Raw genomic sequence first — 25,372 nt, forward strand, 5'->3', positions numbered from 1 at the left:
TTTCTTTCTTTCTTTCTTTCTTTCTTTCTTTCTTTCTTTCTTTCTTTCTTTCTTTTTTTTTTTTATGTACTTTCATATGTACTTGGTGTTTAGTTTGCCTATGTAGGCTACCAAGGCATCGGAGACACCCCAGTTTAAAGGCCTCCTCATTTAATTATTTTAACAGACAATAGACTTGGAAACTTATTTGAGTATAGCTGTGGTAGTTCAAGTGAGAGATGATGAGATCACAGGCTGAAAGGATAGAAATTAAAGAATGGGATTTAAACATAGGAAAGTCATATAACACTGGAACTTTAGAATTACCAGAATGTGGGCAGCCCGGATGGCTCAGTGGTTTAGCGCCGCTTTCAGCCCAGGTGTGATCCTGGAGACCCGGGCTTCTCTCTCTCATGAATAAATAAATAAACTCTAAAAAAAAAAAAAAAAAAAATTACCAGAATGTGTAGGATGAAGGGAAGGCAGAAATTTGGTATAGCTTACGAGTTGAAACATACATCAACCAATTGATAATATGGTATGTTTAATTTCCATCTCTGCCATGGATACTGGTCTATTATTCTTAGAACAAATAATTACAAATCTCTGCATTTTATTATTAGGAAATTACCTCCAAAAACACATATGTGTACATAACAAATTATAGGAAACTGTTCAGATCCCAAAATATATAACATTAATACTATTTGTTTTTCTTCTCTTTTCTCTGGAACAGTGTAAAGGGCACTTTAAAAGACTAGGACCAATGGAATGGGAATTACCGTGCAAACTTCTAGCTGTAGTCTTCAACTTCTCTCACATCAAGGATGACCAGAATTTCAAATGCCTTCAGGGTGCATGCTTCACAACACAGATGAAAGCTATAAGACCATGAATATCATCATCCTTGCTAGAGTTAATGATCTCTCAACCATTTTGGTAATGTGTCTTAGAAAAATCTGTAATGAGAGAATATTGGCTTGCAAAATATTTCTTTGTATTAAAAATAAAACTTGTGAAATTCTCAGGGAAATTTTTATGTGATTATTTCAAAATATTACACTTCCTATGAGTGTGAAGATACAAGATTTGATCACTAGGGAATTCTGTAGATATTTTGAATTGTGAATATTCATATAGCACATGGAATTTTATAAATGAATACATATATTAACCATAGAAGTTTTAAGTGGCAATGATTTTAATAAAATCATAGATGGCTCACTGATATATTCACAGCAATAAAAATGTTGCCACACTACCAAAAATACGTTAATGATTGAAAAAATTAATCTATAATCCCCTTTGTCTGCAATTTTATATTCCTCAGGCAGTAACTCAAGAGTGAAGATAGATCTATACTTGCTGCACTCAGAAGTTTCTAGTCGGGTAGTGCAGCCAGAGAAGAACTGTTCAGACCACTTTTCAAAAAATAAGTAGTGAATCAGCTGTAAGGAGTGTAGCTGTCATCCCCCATCTGTTAGTATCATTAGCATCCATCTCAGATTTTGCTCTGAATCACATTCTTTCTGCTGTTTCCAGGCAGGCCCTAATCAATGAGTGAGCACTCTTTGGCCAATAGTAGGCAGAGAAAAACATTCCCACAAGGAAACTGATGGTGAGCCAAAATTTAATAGAATAAACAGGAGATATTAATATTAAAATGTGTCTATAATTTACTAAATATATTTTGGGCTTATTCTGTAAAAGCTTCGTATGTAGTATCTGGAAATGAGGGATCAAATTGCTTTGATTGAAAATCAACACTCCAGGTGATCAGCTAGCAATATATCATAAAGTCCAAGAGCTCTATTAGCAACATTGTAAGCCATGTATTTATTTATATCTCAATCAAAACATAAGATCTTATTATTTAGCATATAAAGTGGAAAAAATCTACAGTTTCATTGGTAAATTAGAAATTTATTTAGTAAGATAAATAGGCTTTTCTTTGGAATGATTAATTCTATCAAGAATATAGAGTGGATAAAATAGAGACACTGCCCACTATACCACTATATATATATATATATATATATATATATATATATATATATATATATATATAGACAGTGAGGCCCAAAGAGCCCTATTTTTTAAAGGTTGGGTCTAAAATCATGATTCCTATGATGACTATTATAGGAATTACTATAATATAAATTGGCTTATAATGACCTATTTTTTGTAGCATTTCTGATTGCTGATGCTTAATAAAGAGGGCTAGACTTTTGACTCTAGATTATGGTTTCTGCCAAATGTGGAATTTTCATGAAATATGATGAGTGCCTCTAAAGAACAGAGTTGGTACTTCATGGTAACTACAGAATAGATTATTTGAGTGTTTTCATGCTTTCTGCTAGAAAACATCTGACTAATAAGTGCCTGTGTGTATGGAAGAATTTGCTCCAAGATTTAGTATGATATGCCTTTGAGAAAGAAAAAAAAATAGCCCTGATCAAAGGAATAGCCTGGAATGTACTGTTTGTATCCTTCCAAATTTCATATGTTGAAATATTAATCCACAATACCATGATAATATAAGATGGAACCTTTGGGTCCCATCTTTGGGATGGGATTAGAACATGGATGTGGAGCCCTCATGAATAGCAGTATTGCTCCTATAAAAGGGACCTCATAAAGTTCTTTTGCCGTTCTGCCTTATAAGGATAGGGTGAAAAAAGAGCCATCTGCTATCCAGAAGAGGGTTCTTTCTGGACTCTGACCATGCTGACACCTAATTCTTAGACTTCCAGCCTCCAGAGTTGTGAGAAATAAATTTCTGTTGTTTATAACCACTCAGTTTATAAAAGTTTGTTATAGCAGCTCAAACAGACTGAGCATCCAATCCAGATAACACCCCACATTCTTACACAGTCTCCAAAATCTTCTTACACAAGTCCAAATCTCATAACATGTTCTGTTTATCTTCATACTGAGACATCTTGGTTACATATGATATGTGTCCTCCTTCCTTACAACGTTTTTTTTTAATTTTTCAAAAAGATTTATTTGAGAGAGAGAGAAAGAGTGTGGGAAAGGAGCAGAGAGGGAAGAAGATAGAAAACCTCAAGCCGACTTCCCGCTGAGTGTAGAGCCCAATGCAGGGCTTAATCTCACAACCCAGAGATCATGACCTGAGCTGAAACCAAGAGTTGGACACTCAACCGATTAAGCCACCCAGATACTCCTGAAAGTTTGTTCTTGATGGTCTTTTCCATAGACCAATCAATGTAAGACAGAATCTTCTAGTAAAGAAAGTTAAAAATGCACATAAAACATATTATGACTTCAGAAAGTTATTGTGTAACGAAGAATACTGAGTCCAATAGAGTAAGAGCTTAGAAGTAATGGTGTTGTGAGCAAGAGGACATTTTCTATTTATTAGTCCAGTAAGGTTTCTCTGAGAGGATGGCACTTGTGGAAAGACCTGAATGAAATGAGAAACATTTATAGACTTAACCAAGATAATTTCTGACAAAAAATGATCTGTAAGGGACCCTATATAGGAAAATTGTGGTATGGTAGTAGAGTCCCCAAAAGAAAGGTGTAAATGGAATAAACCTATGGCATCTATTAAGACATATTTAAAGATAATCCGGGGACAACTGGGTGGTGCAGTGGTTAAGCCTCTGCCTTCAGCCCAGGGAGTGATCCTGGGGTCCTGGGAACGAGTCCCACATTGGGCTCCCTACAAGGAGCCTGCTTCTCCCTCTGCCTCTCTAGCAATTAGATTTTGTTGGGGTTTGGAGAGTAAATATCAACACTCACTCCCCAATTCCCTTTCTACCCTCGATCTGGATTTGGAAACGATGAATAAAGAAAGAGTGAAACAGACCTAAGAATGCCAACTTAATTATTCACAAAGCTTTGAGCTGGAGATTATAACTCACCTTTGGACAAGTGAGTCTTATGACACCTGTGAAATAGGCAATTTCTCCATGTATTCATCAGCAAAGACAAAAAAAAATTCAAGTAGCTTATATTAAGGTGCAGAGGGCAGGCCAATTTATAAATGCTCTCTACAGATTTGCCTATAAGCAAATTAGGACTAGGAAGAGTTTTACCTCCAGAAAAATCTCACTCACATTCATTTCCCTTCCACTGAAAACCAAGACTGTTATCTAGGAAAGTCCTCCAAAAAGAAAACATGATGAGTGGAATAAAGTGAAAGTGACTTTATATCTTAGCTGGCTGAAAATACAGCCAGTTAGCAGTGTCTGTTCCAGCAAAATTATTAATAGTGTTCACTTCCACTATATAAAATTCCCTGGTGACCATGGGAACATGTGTCACCTCTTAATACATTAATTCCTTTTCTCTTTGCCTTTGGGAAGATTTTTCTCACATATATAAAAAAATAGAAAATTGCGTATTTTCAGCATACACTTGATTCTTATGCAGGAGGCGGATTTCAGTGTCAGTTTAAAATATGAGTAGTGTGATCTTTTAAAAACATTTTCAATTACAGTATTGTAAAAGAATATAGACCAATTAAAATTCTGGAGTAAAAATCCCTAATACAGAGGAAAATTTGTAAGAGGCTAGGCAGTATTGACAGTCCCATTATTCACTGTTATTTTAATTAGGTGGTTTCCCCTCTTGTCCATATTTTTCACTGCCTGCTCAGCTCTACTCTCTAAATTCTCTTTTCTGATCTCATTTATATCATGAGATATTATCCTTAATAGCTTGTGTTCTAGATTTTGTAAAACCGCCTGACTCCCACAAATCAGCGTTATATTTTATCCACTTTAATGATGTATATTAAAGAAGTTTAGTACGGTAAAACTCAAATTGTGAGAAATTATAATGTTGTTCATAAAATTGGTTGCATTAAATTCAAATTGACTATTTGATTTCCTCACTTCAGCAGAATGTTATTAGGTATTTTGTGTGAGTTATTTGGGTTGATTCATTTAAATTTAATAGAGTCAGTTGTTAAATCATTTATGTAGAAATATGTTTTTATTTTTTATAATTGAAAAAAATATGCTTTTTTAACACAAGAAAATGTTGTTTCCAGTGCATGCATAATTATAAGCTCCTACAAAGAACATGTTTTTCTACATTGCAGAAAAGCTTTGAATTACAGGCCTTAATTTTCTTTCAGACTAACTTTAGTTTTTACATATTGTCATGAATACTTCATTCTTTAATGATACATTTTATATTCACTGTTTCCCCCTTTTAATCATTTATATTGCATGCGATTTGCTCAGGTTCCCTCGAACTGTGGATTATATGAGATGTTTCTTTGAGGAAAAAAAAAAAACACAATAAGCTTAAGGTTTTTAGTGTTTAAAAGATATTCATCATCTAAAAACACACATTTTCAAGAATATAAATTTTCTGCAGACACAATACGATGATCAAAGAAAGACATAATTATTCTTTAGTGTTCAAAATAATACATTGTATTTCCTAGAAAAAATATTACATCTCTGAATTATAACAAAAAGAAACTGAAAAATAACTAGTCATTATAATTACATTTACTTAATTGAATATTTTACCATTAAGTATAAATGATGTTTTTTTAAACACATAACACATAAAATAATCATGCCAAGGTCTATTAGTGACAATGCCATAAGAAATATAGTATTAATATTTGGTTTTATAGCTCAGTTTTGAAGTGCAAAATCATTGTGGCATGGATTGTTAACTGTTTTCCCATACTGATTTTTATTTTCTCCAAAATTCTTAAAATTTTAGCTGATATCAGTCTCCAGAATAAATAATACACTTTACTTCACACTCTCCCAGAAGAATAACAATGTGACCAAGCTCTGACCAATGAGAGTAGCTGAAGAGATATTGTGCTTCCAGAGTCTTGTCTTTGAAGGGAATAGACTCTCTATTTTCCGTTACTTTGAACATAGATGTCATGGGGGAGCTAAACAGGTATCTTAAATCAAAATGTAGAGCCAGTCTTTAAGATATTCATATTCAGTGTCAATTATGTGTCAAACACTGTTCTAGGTAGAGGTGATAGAGTTGTGAACAAAGCAAACATTTCAGGACCTACATAGCTTTCATTCAAGTGGATATATTCAAAAAAAAAAAAAAACTACTATAGGAAACATCAATTTTCACATTCTCATTCATCTCTCTTAAAAAGTGTACTGTTTATCAAAGGGAAAGAACTCTTCACCATGAGGGCCAACCTTGGATAGTCACATCTCAATTCCCTTTTTTCTCCTTCTTCTCTAGAGTCAAGTTTCTTCCTTCTCAGCTTGTGGACTAAACTAGGGAGAACAGTTATGTGGATGATAACTAACTCTCACTATAAAGTTCAAGTCATATATCTGCATTGCCATCTTCCCAGGACACAGGCATATCCTCTGACGATCCAGATACCAATTACTACATGCAAACTGAGAATTGATGAATAATGTTTGGAGTCTAAGAAATCAACAACAGAATCAAAGAGTTCTGCTCTGATACCTATCTAGCTTCTACCGTAACAGAATGGCACTGTGAATGCTGACAGCATTATGAGAGATAGAAATGAACTTGTTCAACTCATTGTTTTGGCCTGTATTATAGTAGCCAAATAACAACAAAGCAATACAGTAAGTGTAAATATCAAATACATTTGCAGTCTTGCAATTATTATTCATGACAATATTATACATTCACTTATATCTAAACACTTTATTTACATATGTGTTTATCCTTATATTTCAATGTTACAGAATCATAATTTCCCTATTGGAAGTTGTTTTACATAAAAACTAGCAATAAAAATAATTTGAATATGCACGTTCTGAGGTAAATTTCTGGTTTACAGCATAGTTGCAACATAGTTCTCTATGAATATGTCATTCATCTTAAATGAAACCTTCACTAATGAATACATACCATTTGTTATAACTAAGTACTATTGTGGATGTTGTGTTGTATTTATCCAGCATGGGATATGTAAATATTTCCCCAAATTATGAAAACTGAGAGTTTATGGTGGATACCTGCTGTTATTAGTCTAATTCTATATTATGTGTATATATTTTTAAAGTAAAAAATTACATTAAATATGTAAAACATGAGATCATGGTTTAGTCTGAATAACATTTTATTTATCTTTTTTCATTCACTTTGAACATCCTATGTTTCACATTTGTGAAAGCCACAAATAAGAAAAACATGGCCAAAACTAAGAGAATGAGGCGAATAGGCAAAGAAAAAATGTTCCATGTCTCTTTTCAAGTACTACCTTGTTTTCTTAGTTCTCCTTCGAACTTTATGCTGGATAAAACATACAGGCCTTTGAGATATAGAACTCTGTATATTCCCTGCAGAAAAAGCAATTCTTAAACATTCAAAATGTTGGGGAATGGAAGTGATAAACTGGAAACTATCTGCTTGAAGTCTACTTTGAAGTACAACATATCTATTCTTCAATTAAATAATAAACACAATAACAATAATATTTATTATCTAAGTGCTTTCCTTGGAATACCTCATTTAATTTAGCTACCAACACCATGAAAGAAGAGCTGTCATTATTTCTCTGGTTTTCACAAATATTTACATAATTTTCCCAAAGCCATTCATGATTTCAAACCTCAAGCAGTAAGACCCTAGGAACATCATTTTAAAATAATAAATTGTACTAACATCTAAAACGAGCATTTGGTTTTGCAAAATAAGTAAACTAAGGAGTTGTTATTTACATAATGATTACTTTGTATTTTTTTTAAAACCATGGCATCAAATTTCAATTAAATAAAGTTGTATTTAAGCTAATGAAATGTTGAAACACTTTCCAAAATAACTCTGCTGTCTTTCAGCCTTCGAACAATAACATACATTGTCACTGATTTCATGTCAACAGTATATGGCTAATCTTGCTATTCTCTTCATATTAAAATATATTTAGTCTTACTGATCACACTGTATTCTACTCTGCTTCTCTAAATAAATTATATACCAGAGGATGACAAACTCTTTTCTATAAAGGACCATGTATCAAATATCTGTGGCTTTGTAGGTCAAATGGGTGGTGCTAAAGTAGCCATAGGCAATAAGTAAACAAAAAGCAAATGAATAGGTGTGGCTGTGTTCCCATACACCTGTATCTCCATATACCTGTATACAAAAACAAACAGCAATCAGATTTGGTCATCAGGCCAGTGTTTGTCTATTTCTGTTTATATATTTTGTGGCATAAATGCCATTCACATTCAAATATTCTTACCAGGAAGCCCTGGTTATTTTTAACTTCCAAAATGAATGCATTTCTGCATGCGGCCTCCTCAGCAGCCCTTCATGTCTATAGTGCCATATCAATCCCTCTCCTATGTGGTTGTCTTAGGTAAATGTGTTTTTTTTTAGTATTATAAATCATAGTAGGCCAATAACTTTAGTTACTTTGTGCATGTGTGTGATTACTTTTTGTTTTCAACTATGGTTATATAGCATGATATCCTCCACAATACTAAATATAGTGCATTTGTCAAGTGAAGAGTTTAATACACACACATATATGTTAGATTTAAGTGAATTATTTTTTAAAAAGTTTATTTATCATTGTGCAGATCTAGGAATTTTGCACGGGAAGTGAAGTTACACGCTGAGGTTGTATCTACACAATGCCAAAACATCTAGATTAAAAGCAAAACATTCAGTCAACCATGACATTATTTCCAAGTCTCTACATGCTTGGCATTGGGAAAGGAAAATGTTTAGATGATGGATGTTACTTCTCATTTTCCATCTGGTTGTTTTGGCCTCATGTAGACAGAACCTCTGACAGTCTACATTGATGACAAAACAATTTCAGGTTTTAGATTTGGTTCTAAGCCCACCCACATGGAGGTAAACAGATTAGTTTGAAGAAGAGAAACTGTTGAATATCTAATCACATCTAAGCTTTCAGCCAAGAGAAATCTCAGAAGAATGATAATCTGCATTTACATCTCCCCAGACTGTAATTCAACCCTGTTTCATAGAAGAGAGTTTGCCTGGAAAAATTTCCAGCTCAATTGCCCAGACATATCAGGAATCTCCAATAAGTCTCATGTCAGTCTGGGGCCCCACATCCAGTGGACAGGAAAAAAATAATTCTCCCTGCTATGATCAAACTGAGAAGTAACTGGATGGAATTCTTAGCGATTTTTTTTTTTTTTTAATGAAGGATTCAGGATTTAATTGGGAGGAACATGGTAGTGATTGAATATAAAGAGATATGTTTTCTGGATCATTTTAAAAGGGCTTTGAATTTTGTTTTGTGTAGAAGCCAATAGAGATAAGAAGTAGAATATCAGGGGTACTACATACTAATTATAAAAACATCGGCTTAAAATATCTATAAAACTTTGGAAAAAATTGAATTGGCTTCAGAGTGATTCTCTGGAGCAGAGAATTACCAAAATGCACATCACTGTGAACTGTCACTCAACTATAGGGCATTTTTTAAAAGTTTAATGAAGTACTCAATGAAACAATTAATGAAATACCCCTGCCTCACTCACCATGAATGTACACACAAACACACACACACACAGAGGGTAAAAGTCACATATATTAGAATATTTGTATATACACACACTAAATGTTTATACACGTATAGATCTAATAAAATAATTGGGTTATCCTAAATGAGAAAAAGTTTAATCCTCTCTGCTAATATTTATTTGTATATAGTCTTTTATCAAATAGCAGAAACATCTTTGATACTAATCATGATGCTAATATTTTTTAAAAGATTTTATTTATTCATGAGAGACAGAGAGACAGAGACATAGGCAAAGAGAGAAGCAGACTCCCTGTGGGGAGCCCAATGCAGGACCCTGGAATCAGGACCTGAGCTCAACCACTGAGCCACCCAGGTGCCCATGATGCTAATCTTAAAACCATATATTTTAACTGATAGTTTAACAGTAAAATACTTTGAATTAGTGATTTGCTAATCTGTTTAGGATATTAAAAATATACAATTTTTATTCTGCTAATAGAATACAGGACTTAGCTATTTTCATTTTTATTTTTATTTTTTTCCTTTTTTTTAAATAATAAATTTATTTTTTATTGGTGTTCAATTTGCCAACATACAGAATAACACCCAGTGCTCATCCCGTCAAGTGCCCCCCAAGTGCCCGCCACCCAGTCACCCCCACCCCCCGCCCTCCTCCCCTTCCACCACCCCTAGTTCGTTTCCCAGAGTTAGGAGTCTCTCATGTTCTGTCTCCCTTTCTGATATTTCCTACCCATTTCTTCTCCCTTCCCCTCTATTCCCTTTCACTATTATTTATATTCCCCAAATGAATGAGACCGTATAATGTTTGTCCTTCTCTGATTTAGCCTTCTTAACCAGTCTTACCTCCAGAGAGTCTTAAACAAGAAGCTCCTATCTTGATTTATATAGTCAAGCGTATTATCTTATGAAAGAATGGATGTAGTCGAACTGATATTTTAACAGTGCCAATAATATCTCACAAGTTAGTAAGTGTAATTGAAACTAAGAATAATAATAAATTTGTTCATTCTTTAGTAAGCAGTTGTGGAATTTGGAGTATTCAAAGACCCGTGAATGCTATATAAAGTCATTTTTTTTATGAAACTTAGCTAATATACTATCCTATTTGCAACATGTTATTTCAGATAGATAGATATGAGATTATGCTTCATATTTGTATATTACAAATAATAAGGCTACTCAAAAATAACATGAATGCTTGGAACAATTTTAAAAATCGGGGTTTGTTCTAAATTCTATTGTAGTTCTGATGCATATATTTAGGATAATATTAAACTGCTTGGTTTTGAAATTAACTTATAATTCAGAAGTTTTACTGTTCTTAATTCATGCAATAGTATAAATATACTCAGTTATCAGTTTTTGCATGAGATAACACTGTATGTCATATTTTTCTTCATGTTAGTGTACTTGGGGTAGCAAATAACATACAACACAACTATTAGTGACTTAAGTTCTATAGAGATTTATTATATCATATAACAAATATATTGAGATAAGGCAATGGGTCAATCCAGCTGCTTGAAGATACATTCAGAGACCTAAGTTTTTTATAGACTACTCCTATCTTTCTGGTACCCATTCTCTCAGTTTCCTAGCTCCTTTCATGAGCTACAGACTCTAGATATCACTTCCTCACATATTAATACCCAGAGATTATGAAGATTATGCAGTGTTAGACAGCAACATGCCCTCCTATGTTGGACTGTGATCTGTGAAGCATAATTACCTCATCTACTGTGCTTATATCCCTGTCTGTGGAGGCAATGTACCATGAAAGATGATGATGAGATCATGGGATCCTTGAAACTTCTAGTAGGTGACTTGAAAAGATGAGTCTCTCTACAGTTCAGTCCCTTTGTCTGAAAAAGAAACAAAATAAATGTCTACTTCATCGAGTTCTCTTGTCCTGATTTGTTCAGTAGGTAGATATTGGGACATGAAGGAGATTCTAAAAATACTGACAGGAAGAACCTAAGTACCACAATTCAAAATTGGGAGAAAAATCTGGGACCATCAAGTCAAATGTTAGATTATTTTCATGTACTGACATAAAATTTTTTAGTACTCCTAAAATCCATTACTCCATATTTTTTGAGGTTTGGATTTCATAGCCTTGGATCCCAAAGAGCTTTTTCCCTTTATTTTACCTTACAAATATAACTTTACAAAGTATGCTTGAAATATCTTCAAAGTTAATCTCATTTATTAGTTTTAATAAGAAACATAACATGTTTAAGGGACAAAGAAGATATTTATGCTTACATACGTTACTGCAATGTTTATCCTACCCTGAGATAGTGCTTGGTTCAGTTTTGTTTTATTTTAGTCTTTATCAGATTACTCTGAAAAATGTGTAATAGGAAAGTGTAATACAAAGCATGCATACATTAAAGCATTCAAATTATGCTGACATATAATCTGTCTGAATTGATAAAAAGGTACTTTCTGGAAAAAGATTATACAGTTGGTAACCTTTAAATCTTTCTTCCTATTAGCAGGCGATTTACATTTCTCCTAAAGAAATCCCTGTAGGATCCTCTGTTCTCTTTCTGAGGAGTGAAATGTACATACAATAATCACAAAGCACGTATCTAAAATTGAATATCTACCAGTACATTCAACTAACCCTAATGAGTTAAATATATCAAGTGAGGATTGTGTGAATCAGAAACAAAACAAAAAAAACACATGCTTTCACTAAAAGAGGGATATAGTATTGGTTCCAGGTGAGTTTTGGCTTTTTATTTTTTTAAGATTTTATTTATTTATTTGAGAGACCAAGTGAGCGAGAGAGAGAAAGTACACAAAGAGGGGCAAGGCACACAGGGCTCCATGCCCGGGGCCCTGGGATCATGACTTGAACTGAAGGTAGACACTTAACTTACAGAGCCATCCAGGTGCCCCCAGAGTTTTTGGCTTTTTAAATGCAAAGAGGATAAGATAAAGAATACCAAAAATGTCAGTGTTTTCCAAGAGAAGCCAGAAATCTATCATGACCTTCAAGTTCGATTAAACTGCTTCAAATTGACCAAGGAACTCACATGAAAAAAAAAAAAAAAAAAAAGTGTCTGTGGCACTCCTTTCTCTCTAGAGTTTACATGCTTTATATTTAATATAAATAAATAGCGTTAAAGAGTCACATGTTCCAAGACAGTACAGAGAGCACTCTTACCTATTCCACTTAGTTTCTGTGGAGCCTGACTACAAATCTCATGAATATAATATCTTTATAAACTGAGGTGTACTCAAAGACACATGCCATATGCAATGTATACACTTCATTCTGATGTTCTCCAAATATGTTTGATCATGACAATCTACCTGTGTTGCTTATTAAAAATTTTATTCAGGGACACCTGGGTGGCTCAGCGGTTGGGCAGCTGCCTTGGCTCAGGTTGTGATCCCTGAAGGTCATGCATGGAGCCTGCTTCTCTCTCTCTACCCCTCTGTGTGACTCTCATAAATGAATAAATAAATTTATTTTTAAAAATAAATAAAATATTCTGGAATCCCTAAATTTACTCATATCATTCATTTTATCTAGTTGTTATTCATTTTCTATTAATATCCAGTTTCTATTGTATGAAGGACAATAGTGGAACAAGAGCAATTACCCCATGCACCTAAATGCAAAAAAAAAAGCACAATAGAAAATTTACATACATAGCTCAAAGTTTCAATTATAGGCTTTAAAATCACTTGTCTTTAACCAATCTTACATTAAACTTTTTAAAACATTTTATTTATTTATTCATGAGAGACTGAGAGAGAGGTAGAGACATAGGCAGTGAGAGAAGCAGGCTCCCTGTAGGGAGCCTGATGAGGGACTTGAATACAGGACCCAAGGATCACTACCTGAGCTGAAGGCAGATGCTCAACCACTAAGCCACCCTGGTACCCCTACATTTAATGTTTAAGAGTATTTTCCTTTTTCATAAGTAAAGTTTCAATTCCTTATATACTTCTATGTGCTTATTTTTAATTCTCCTATGAGGCACTAGTATTCTAATTACAGCGTTATCAAATTAAACTCCTAAGCCCATCCTGAACAAATAGATTGAAAGGAATAACTGAGATCAATCAGTATAATAATTTCACCTGAACATTACTTTGGTAGAGATTCTTTCATCATGACTCATGTCAATCAGTTTGAAAACCAGTGAAGAGCTTACTTGGCAAGTAACAATTTGAGAATTATTTATGAACCATCAGTACTATTATATGAAATAGTAAACCCTAAAAAGTTAATGAAAATGCAGGAAAACTTACCACCCACAGCCTTGGTGGAAATTTCCTTTACTTCTCTCAGACCCACCAGAGAATGGGACCAATTGTACATATCTTTGAAGTATAATCTATGCAGTGATCACACTTTTATATCAATATATGTACCATAGAAGATTCAGCTATAATGAAATTAAACATCTTTGAACCGTATATTCACTTAATATCTGCAGTTTTTTCTTTAATTCTGACATTCAAAAACAATTTAATATATTTTCCTCACAAATTTTAATGCATAAATCCATGAGTTTTATCATCATTCAAATAGTCTGAATCATTATTCAGTAATTATTTCTAATGAGTCAATTAAAAAATCAATGCTACGAATCAACAAATAAAAAATCAATTGTACAAAAGGTGCTAATAATATTAAATGTCTCCATATTTCTATTGACATCTGTTAGCTCACCTACTCAAAATTGTGTGCATGTCTCTGTTAAAAACAATATGCTCAAAGGGTACCTAGGTGGCTCAGTTAAACATCTGACTTTATTTCGGTTCAGGTCATGATCTCAAAATTGTGAGGTAGAGCCCTTCCTCGGACTCTGAGCTGGGCATGGATCCTTCTCCTGCTTAAAATTCTCTCTCCCTCTCCCTCTCTTCTTACATCATATTTCAGAGATTAAATACACCTCTACATAAAATGGTGCTCCTGTACATACTCCTTCCTCTGTTACTTTACTTTATGCTTCAGCCAACTACTAAAAACATATATATCCACTTTTGTTTATTATCTGTTTCATCATGTTACTCACTTGAATAGAAGTACCAAGAAAGATAGGATGTGACTTGCTATCCTCTCCTAAATGCTTAACCAAGAGGAGAAACTTGAGACATATTAAGCATTTTTAAATAATATTGCATGAATAAATTAACATTTCTTTGAGGTGATCTTGGTTGTGTAGCCATTGTACAGATTAGGGAATTGTTCTGTAGAAAAAAGTTTATTTTTTTCACATTCATGTAGTGAGTAAGTGGAAGAACTAAGAAATTAGAGCCCAGGTATGACATCAACTTTGCTATTATAATTACTCCTTATTCTTGGATGTAGGTTAACCTATTATCTAAGGCAATCACCAGAGATTGAATAGGCCAGGAAGATGTTTTTTATAGTTACATAGTAAGGTGTGAGTGAAGGACAGTACTTACTCTGAAGCTATCATCATATTTTACCTAGGATCACAATTTATTCAATTCTGTCTTTAATATATCTTCCCCAGATCTCAGAATATTAATTTACTTTAAAATATTTCAGAATGTTTAATGTTCAATTCTGTGTGTGAAATATTAGGTTAAACTATAACCTAGGTGCTGATGTCAGTCTAATCAAGGGTGTAGTAATTGTGGACTTTAGTTCACATTGTGTTAGAATGTTCACACTCCAGGGGCAGTCACTCTAAGAAGCTCTCCTACTATCATTTCGTTCAATCTCTATTTACTAAGTTTCTTAATAAATGTCAAAAATATTTTTATAAAGTAAAATAGTAGTCTGTATCTAGTATGATGAATACTAGTTGTTGATATTATTAGGAACTTTCTCTGATAAAAAATAGTGCCATTGTTTTCTCAAAAGCAAAATGCATGAAGAATTTTGGAAATTGAACACATTTGATGCCAGATTAATTTAATTTGGGACTTTATTCTTTATTTTTGAAAAATTAATCTTTTGCTTATTGAAACTTATTGCAAAATTTGTATGTGACTATATAGGCCCATATATCTGACTACTTGGGTTTATTTCTTTCCTTCCTTCTTCCTTTCTTTTTTTCTCTTTCTCTCTTTTTTTTTGACAAATTCCAAAATGTCAGGATCTCCTGACCACATGGTTGAGATAATGTAGCCAAAACTGTTTTGTAAATTTTAAAATGTAGGCAACATTCATATACTATGTATCGAGTACAAAGCTCTTTCTTTTTTCAGTCCCAAAATAAACAGTGTCAGACAAGACATTAAGAATACAAAAACTAATACAGCTGGATTCCTCTTCTCAAGAACTAAAAATAAACGGCATATTATACCACCATACAATGATTCCTATCATAGAGTTAAGCCCAAGATAGAATAGAAACACATACAAAGGCTCTTGTAGTCTAAACTTTGATTGGAAAACTTTTAAAAAGAGAAAAAAAAAAAAACTAACAACAAATCTCACAAACCTTTTAAAATAGAACACAGACAAACCTAAATTTACTTGCCAAACATCATTTATAAATTGTGTATTTATATGCAAAATTATCTTCTTGATTCCTACAAATTTTTTTTAAAGAGAATAAAGATGATAGGAGTGGTAACACATTAAAAGTTTATTTTATTTCTGTCTTTTCCAACTTAACTATTCAGCAAAAGATTTTACTCAGGACATCCAGGGATATTACCTAGGGAAATCAATTTCTCAAATGTGTTTGCTTAGTCTCTTTAGGGTATGCCAGTTAATAAAAGTTGTGATTGCCAGAGCTCAGTGTTTTATTATATAAAAGCCTTTTTACCCATTCCTTTGGGTCAGCTTTATAATCATGAACTGAGCTTTTTCTGAGAAGCTTGACTGTCAAGTGGAGTTGGGTTAATTTAGGTTGTATGAAAAGAAGAAGGTACTAGTAAATGGGATATAAAATGTTTAATGGATTCCAGAAATGGAATCAGGCTCTAGAAGGAGAAGAAATGAAATTGAGAAGAACAAGAATTAAAGTAGACTGACAGGTAATGTATCCTGCGTTTTGGGGCAAGGTGTCCTGCATTCAGGTAAATTACTCCGATGCATAGCATAAGATGTTCCTTTGATATGTGTTTCTTTTTAATACATTCATACCATAAAGATTATTTTAGATTATACTTTAAGGATGACCCAAAGAAAACCACAAACATGACATTCTTAAATTATTGTTAAATCTTAAATATTATTAAATAGCAATTTGGCTATATTTCAAAATATACTGGGTCATTTGTGCTCAAGTAGTTATTTTTTCTTCATTCCTTTCTTTTTCTCAGAAATAATGAATTTGAAGGTGACACTAACATTTGCACACCTTTGATAGAATTAGACTCCACTTAATTTGAGCCTGAATTAAAAGATATGCCCATTTATACATTCAAGTCAAGAGATAAAGTAAAGCAACATTTAGACTGTCAGAGACAGAAGTTTAAATTATGCAAATGACCACAAAAGCATACTGGCAGTTGACAGTAAAGCGGAGATAGTGAAACGTCTGGACACAAACTTGCCGCTGAGAATAAACCTATGCAGTTGATGTTAATGGACTCCAGGATCTGCATCCACATGTTTCTTGCCAGCTCTTGAGCACTCCTGCAGTGTTGATGTAAATATGAAGAGCCATAAAGAAAACAATAGTTCTTCTGCTTAGAAAATATAAAAGTGCAGGATCGGTTGAATTATTTACAATCTTTAAACTATCCTAGGGACCATCTGATTCTAAGTCCTTCTTTTAGAAAAAAAGTTGGCAAGACTAAATGCCCTAACTAAAGTTATAATCTAGTTGATTGCTGAGTATGAATAAGAAGAGTGTCCTCATTCTTTTCTCTTTGTCATGATGCCAATAGGTATTGTGAGCATATATGCCATATTTATTATCAACTGAAAGATGTAGCCATAATTTAGCCATCCATAAACTGACAGAGAAAAGAGGGGCATAATGCAATGTATATGTCTTTTTCTGCAACACAGACATTGAAAAACTGAAATAATGCTGATTCTATGTATATATTAATTTGTTTACAGATTCTAAGCACACTCTCTATCACCTTTCCTTCTCTAATTTTTTCTTTCTCCCCTCACAGATACATTCTAAGTATATATTGTAGGGTTCAGGGAACATTTATAAACAAAAAAGATAATTAAGTTTGCCCATAAATAAAGTTAAGATTGCAAAAATATATTTTATAAATGGGAAATTAATTCATGGAATTGATGAGATTACTCAATAAAGAAAGGTATGTAAAAAGTATCCAAGATGAACATGAATTTTAAAATAAATGAGGAAATATAACAAAAGTGAAATAAATTATGCATGTGGACAGAAAGGCAGGAAATTAAAGAGGAGTGCAAAGGAATGGAAGCTAAAATGATGGTATTTCAAGGTGGAGAGAGTAGTCAATACTTTCAGATGAGGTACAGAAGTGCAATGAAAATCAAAAAGTGTACTTTGCAAATAGTAGCAAAACAGTAGTGCTGTTATTTTTTCTCATGGTGTTGGAGAAGTTTTAGTGAAGTTTTCTGAAGATTACTGAAGAAATAAAGGTGATTGAAACCATATTTGATATGTTGAGGAATGCAGTGGGCATAGGAATTATTGATAGCAGAGTAAACCTATTTTCAAGAGAGTCTCTTATGACATGGAGGGGGAGGGGTGATGAGCAGCATAGCTGAAGAAGAGCGTGGATCTGAACAGATGCATGGTTTCTGAATGGTTTTTTCTTATTTAATTCCAAAATGGGTAAACTTAAACATAGTTAAATACTGCAGGAAAGAACACAGTAGAAAGAGAGTGGTTAGAGATATTATATTGTACAGGTAATTGATAAATCATTTCTGGGGAGGAAAAAACTCAATATTTTTGAGAAAATGATACCTGTCTATGTCAGGAATTGGTCTGGACATACAAAAATTAACTCCCATGTGTAGTGGGTACAATTAAGGAAATTATTTGTGTATACTGAGAAAGATACAGTGATATAAAGGGGGGGAATGCCAAGCAATTAAGGTCTATTAGTTTCTATTTTTGTCTGTGGAGTGGAGTAGAAAAGTATGATTGAGAGTGGTGGGATGATCCCCAAGGAAGTTTAAAAATAAAGTGGAAGGGCTTTAAATATCCACTGCAAAGGAAGCAGAACCATTGACTATTGATATATTGAAGGACTGACCAAAGGCTGAGTAACGAGAATTAATGGTGTTACTGAGGGGCAGAGCTAGAGTGTTCTTAGAGTAACTGGATGAATGAGTTAAAGAGGCAAATATTTCAACTAATTCTAGGTGTGTTTTTCCCCTGTGTATGTCCAACAGAAGAAAAATGGCACCAAGCATTGAAAATCTTGATAAGAAATTAGATAAATATTGTGGCTCACAAAATATAAACTGGATAGATAAATAAATGAGAATGGACCAGGATACCTAATATACTTTAATGCTCTCATAATGAGATAATTAAATATATAAATGCCAATCACAATGACAGTAGCACTCCCTCAGAAAAACTGGTTTGCTCTGTATGGGTTCACTTCATTAGTGTTGGCTTAATTTGAGCCGCAAGCACTTCCACTTTTAGCCTTTCGATATTTAGTTCTGAAAGCTCTTATATCTGTATTAACCTAGCTAAATTTTACTCCTTCATATAATTCACACCTTTAATAATTACTCAGGGACAGTTTCCACCACCAGACTAACCAGATAGAAACCCTTTTGTTATGGTACACTCTATTTCCTTTGTTCAAACTTTATTCTTTAAATGTTTTTAGGAATATTGGAATCCTTTTATCAACCCTTTGATATTTTACCTTATTGGTAAATCAATAAATGTCTTGTTGCTCACTAAAGCCTTGTAGATCTGAGTAAGATTTATATGTTGTAGTAGTTCATTTTTACTGGAAAGTTTTTCAGTTGATAGTAGAAAGCTTAACTCAATTAAAGAAAATCACTAACAATGTTTTCTAATATTTACTTCAATAGCTATAGTATAATTTATTGACCCTCATTATATTTATAATATTTTTCAACATTTTTATATAAATTATAATTCTGTGAAGACAGAGATCTCATCTATCTTATATACAATCTCTCTGGCATGTAATATAGTGCCTATAAGCTGGTCAGCATTTGATACTTATTGAAAATTAAACCTTTTCACAAGTATCTGGATTCCCATTATATTCAGCCTTTGCCAATACCCTAATGATTTCAACTTACTACAAAATTTTAATTCCTTGAGCCAGAGACAAATTCTCAAATGTGATTTTTCCCTAAATTACCAAGTTAAAGGCACAGACTATAACAACACTGAAAAATTTCTTAGTGAAAAACTTCACAACAGAAAGTGTCAAACAAGAGTGCTATGCAGGCAGGCAGATAGCTGAAGACATATCAAGATTGTCTGTAGAATAGGCAAGAAAGATGAGAACATTCATTAGTATGGTTCAGAAAAGAAAAGTTACAAAATACTCTAGCAACTCAAAAAAGTAAAACAAATATGTACTAAATCATAATCTCATTATTTATTTCTAAGGTGGGGACAGCCATATCTTACCTTTGTTTCAGAAATGAGTAACATAAAATCTATATTCAAATAGAAATACTCTTTACTTATGAATTACTGCAGTAGTAAAGATTTTGTCAGTTAATCAATTAAATCACATATTATAACTGCCTAATATAGGACCTGGAGATGGTGGAAGATGATCTCCAAGCCACAGTCCTTTTTGTCTCTGAAGAATTGCTTTCTCAGAGAAAAGGAGGTGGGAGTGTGTGAACTGATTGCCAGTTGTGAATTTTGCCAAATAAAGTAGAAACTCAGAAGAAGCAGAAAACAAAACACATTATTTTTATGTTACCAAAGGACATTATTCATTTTTTATTCTCTGACTTTGAAGCAGATACATTTATTGCAGAGTATCATGTGGAACAGGGAGTTTAAAAGTTTATTATCGTTTGTCTCATTTCTGCTGTGCTGTCACAATTAAGCATATCTAGAACATTTTTATGTCATTTCTGATCTCAGACAATGTAATTCATGATTTGTACCATTTCTAGTCCAGATTTAATAACAAAAATAAGTTATAACCATAAATAAGAATTATAACTTTTAGAAATGTGATGGAAGAGAACCACACTATTTTTTAATATCTTTTTCATTTTTTTTGGCTCCAGGGTCAAAATATTTCTTACTGAACTTTTAGATCTACTGAAAAAGCTTTTTTGCCAACCCATTATACATTTATGAAAAATAAAATTTAAACAGATTTATCCAAGACTTGGAGTTACAACATTTGCAATTTTAGTAAATATGTAAATTTATCGACTCTGATAAATACTATTTTTAATTAGCACAGATATGGCCCCAAATTTGCCCCTAGATAATTTTTTCTTATTACTAAGCCAGTAACTACCATCTTTCCAGGCTAGTGTTATTATCAATTTCAATATCAGAATGAGATTTATGTATCATGATAGCTCATTTTAACCTGACAAAGTTCTTTGATTAAGAGTAGAGAGCTTAAATCAGTTTAATAAAATCACTTATTAGCATCACGTATTCTTATATTTGAAAGAGAAAAATAGTGCTGAAATAAAGCATTATATAAAACATAAAACCTGGGGCACCTAGGTGACTCAGTGGTTGAGTGTCTGCCTTTGGCTCAGGTTGTGATCCTGGAGTCTGGGTATTGAGTCCTGCATCAGGCTCCCCACAGGGAGCCTGCTTCTCTGCCTATGTCTCTGCCTCTCTCTGTATGTCTCTCATGTAAATAAATAATTAAAAAAAAAACACACATAAAACCTGATGACTAGAAAAAAATAGCTTAAAATAAATTTCAGCAATTGCAAATGTATACACTTTTTGATAGAGATCTGATATGAAGTCTATGGGATATAAATGTTTCTAAGCTCCATCATCCTTAGTAGTTTCTCCCAAGCTTTTAGTAGTACTTACTATTATTAAAATTATCGCTCTGACTGGCATACAGCTTTTTCCAGGGAAGATATGACTTACTGGAAACTAATTTTCCTACCTAACTTTCTAGTAGATACTAATAAGCTTTTAGCTCTCATTAAACTGTTACTATAGCTTCCGATGAGAGCTAAAGATTAATGGTTTTTATTTTGGGGGAAAAAGGAGACCAGTTTTGCATTTACAACATCAAAAATTCAGTCCATCAGTCTATTTGTGTCCTGTGGTCTGGCTTTAGCCACTCTGAATTTTCTTTTTCCCTCTGAGTTGTCAAGACCTTGGAAGTTTCCGTAGAATCACTCCTAACTTCTGTCTTGCCTGAGATCTACTTCACTTCCAACCTTCTTTGAATTAAAGCAGCCTTACAACATATGTTAGTGGTTTTAACTCCATCTGTGTATTATTTCCCACTCACTGCTCTTGTCAGGCTTCACTGGGCCCATCTCTAATCTTATTTACTTTGTCACCGACAGCATATCTGTAGGCCACCCTCTTCCTCCTCATATCAATCTCTTAGAATCATCTCTAAGAATCATCCTAAAGAGATTTCCTCTAATAAATCCTCCTCAGATAACAACAACAACAATAGTATATACTCTGATTCTGAGGAGCTGAAAAATGAAACGGGAATACTCAAAATTACTAAACTTCCATTTAATAATGATTTCTAGAAATAATGTGGCATATAATTCTAATTAGATAGTCATATAAAACTCATTGAAACTAGAAATAGAAAAAATAATGTGTGCAATGACTAATTAGCTAAAAATATCACTTTTTTCCCTTTGGAAAATGTCATTTGTTTCCCTTTGGAAATGTTAGTAATGATCTTTCTTATCCGATAACATATGTTTGAAACAAAGACAATATTAAGTGAATAATAATTCATTTTAATACGGGAAAGTTTTGAACTTTCATTTGGGATATGGCTTTTCTATAATTAGGCACCTTCCCAAACAACAGTGTTCAGTTCTGGTTTACCCAGGAGAGATTCTTGATGGTTGTGAAATGTAACCACCTTCCCAAAAAAATTGCCTGATATTTTGCCTGCAGAGCACTGAAGAATGTAATTACTAATGAAGTCTCTCTCTTTCTTTCACTTGTCATCTCATTCATCATCCAACTGCCCATCTCCATTCATGAGGAACTAATCATATACATCCATACATGTATAGCACTATATTTATATATCACTGAAAACATATTTTATTTATATATATATATATATAAATATTAGCTTTCTCCCATGAGATAAAATGTTAGCTTTCTCCCATGAGAAAATATTTAAAATCAAATTCAAAATCTTCTTTGTTTTGAGAAAATTAATAACTAAATTTATATCATTGCATTAAAGAATATGTTTTCTTAGAGCCTGGGTCACATAATGGTACATTGGAGATTTTAAAAGTTTTGTTTTTAAGATAGATTACAGCATTTTTTTTCTGTGGGACTAAACCAGCTTTTGTTTTTTCAAAAACAAAAGCTAAATTGCAACTCAGGACTAACAAATCTAAATATATTTAATACCTACTGTGGGTTCAGCACTTTATTAACACCATTGGTATTTCTGAAGAACTGAAATTTTCCTTAGAAAAGATTGACATGTATAAAATTAGGAAACAGAGTAAATGGGGGAGGGGGAAGCAAACTAAATGTGATGTCTTGTTGTGACTTTGTCACATCAACTCGTTGCCAATTACCCATGTGATTCTGTGCAAGATGATTTACATGCCTGAGACTCAATTTCCCCAATTCCAACACTGAAGATATCATTTATGCTAAAATACATTTAATGCTAAGATTCTGATTCTGAAGAAAGGACAGTACAATACAGTGTAAAATCAACAATTGGGTCAAATGGGCATGACTTATAAGATCTTTTAAAATTTAGAGAAGATAAAGTTTGACATGAATTGCAGAGATGGATTCAGTAGCAGATATGAAAACAGAAAAGGAATAATTTACTTAAGAGTTCTAATATCTCCTAAAACCTAGACAATAAATATAATAGGTGCACAAATTATTATAGAATCTATTTCAGCCAGAGAAGTTTTCTTCTCTTTTTAATCTAATAAGAAATAATATTTTTAATCACAAGAACAGAAGCAATTGACACAGACAGGCTTCTCAGTATATGTTCTACTTGTGACATATTTAAACAATTCTATATAAAAATTGTTTTAAATAATTTAAGAAAAGATATTTATATTTAACACTTAGATTCATGTATATGGATATATATTTATATATAAATGGATATTATAAGTAATATATGGATATATGTGTATGCATATATACATATATGTGTATATATACATGTGCAAGAGAAAAAATAATCTCTATTGACAATAAAATCAGAATATAAACATTATTTTAATGGTCATTTCACCTGATTGGTAAAAATTCACAGAGCTCATTGCATTTTTAAATACTTGGACAGAATTTTTTTAATTGATATCATTTCCTTTTTAATCCTTAATTCTTTTGGCATTTCTTCCTATTGTGAATTTCCTGCATTCATTATTCAGGTCAAATGCCTTTGAATGTTTTGCAGTTAACCAATAGCCCTCTTGCATAGAATGTCCATAATTAACCACAGTATTATTTCTCAATCTGTTTTTATTGAAACATGATGTAAAATTATATTCAGTTTATACAATATTCCATCTACCTGGATTTATAATGATGTTTTGGCCAACCAAAAGAAGTATACATTTAGTATGTGAACTATTGGATGGCCTCATTTCCAATAACCTGCTTCTGTTTGATTGAAATTTTGAATTTAGAACTTAGAAACAATATTTTATATACATTTACTGTTATAGAAGTTTACTGTTTTTTTCAGACTTCTAGCCTATTGTGATTACATTGAATTAAAAAAAAATAAGATTTATTGCTTCATGTTTTGTGCTTGCTCTATTATACTTGTGTCTTCAAATATATTATTTAGATCCTTATTTAATCATTCATTTAAAATAACATGACTGGTAATAGGGAAAGTCTCAGAGAAAGTCCAGACTGACTCAGACCATCAAACTTATTTGCATTTACTGGCCAGATAACTGTCAATCCATTTTTTAAAATATTTTATTTATTTATTCATGAGAGACACAGGGAGAGAGAGGCAGAGACATAGTCAAGGGAGAGGAAGAATCAGGCTTCCCCGAGGAGCTTGATGTGGGACTCGATCCCTAAACTCCAGGATCACACTCTGAGCTGAAAGCAGAGCTTAACCGCTGAGTCATCCAGGTGTCCCTCAATCCATTTTGTAACCCTGCCACTGAGTCCCCACTTAAAAATTGCTGTTATTTATCAAATGTTTTATAGAAATAAAACTAAATTATGTCTACAGCATGACCTTTATTTTGAACTTAGCAACTCAAAGAAAAAAAAATTCAAGGTGAATAAAAGAAAGAAACTAATAACATTTGGCACGACTTGAATTATTTTGGCTTTGAATCATTACTCTAATTACCGATGCAATATTTATTCTGAATACTGCTAAAAATTATGTCTAAGGTTACTTGTAACAGAACATAAAATCAACCTTTTTCAACTTTTGAAAAAGAAATTAGTCTGTTATTTGTGTTTTCGACTCTCTTTTAGTCCTCTGCTTCTCATTAATGAAAAACAGGCTCCACAATCATTTAGGGATGTATTTCATCTGGGCCTTGATATTAAACTTGTGTTAAATGCCTAGAAAAGTTTGAATTATAGTACTAATTCTTCCATTACTGGCATCCACCCTTGTTAGCTTACTCTTCCAACCTCAGTTAAAATTCTACTTCATAATTTAAGTGTTTTTGAATCTGAACCTCATCTTAAAGTGATCATCTAATCCTTTGCCTACTTCACCTAAAATAGTTTTATAGCATTCCTCTATGAAAATTTATTTTTATTTATTGCATACATATTTTCTATGTTGAATATTTTTAAAATGTTTTTTCTTTAGTCT

General features: G+C 32.8%; 1 long non-coding RNA gene across 1 annotated transcript in view; it reads right to left on the minus strand.

Moving 5' to 3' along the window:
* Window positions 1-366: 366 nt before the first annotated feature.
* The window catches only part of LOC119865145, an 86,924-nt gene continuing 61,918 nt past the window's right edge, over window positions 367-25,372 (minus strand). The window contains exons 2-3 of the long non-coding RNA XR_005376060.1: window positions 11,190-11,322; window positions 367-411 (exon numbers count right to left, since the gene is read on the minus strand). This is a non-coding gene — a long non-coding RNA (uncharacterized LOC119865145). The remainder of the gene's footprint in view (window positions 412-11,189; window positions 11,323-25,372) is intronic.

Source organism: Canis lupus, chromosome 22 (assembly GCF_011100685.1).
Source record: "Canis lupus familiaris isolate Mischka breed German Shepherd chromosome 22, alternate assembly UU_Cfam_GSD_1.0, whole genome shotgun sequence".
Taxonomy (NCBI): Eukaryota; Metazoa; Chordata; class Mammalia; order Carnivora; family Canidae; genus Canis; species Canis lupus.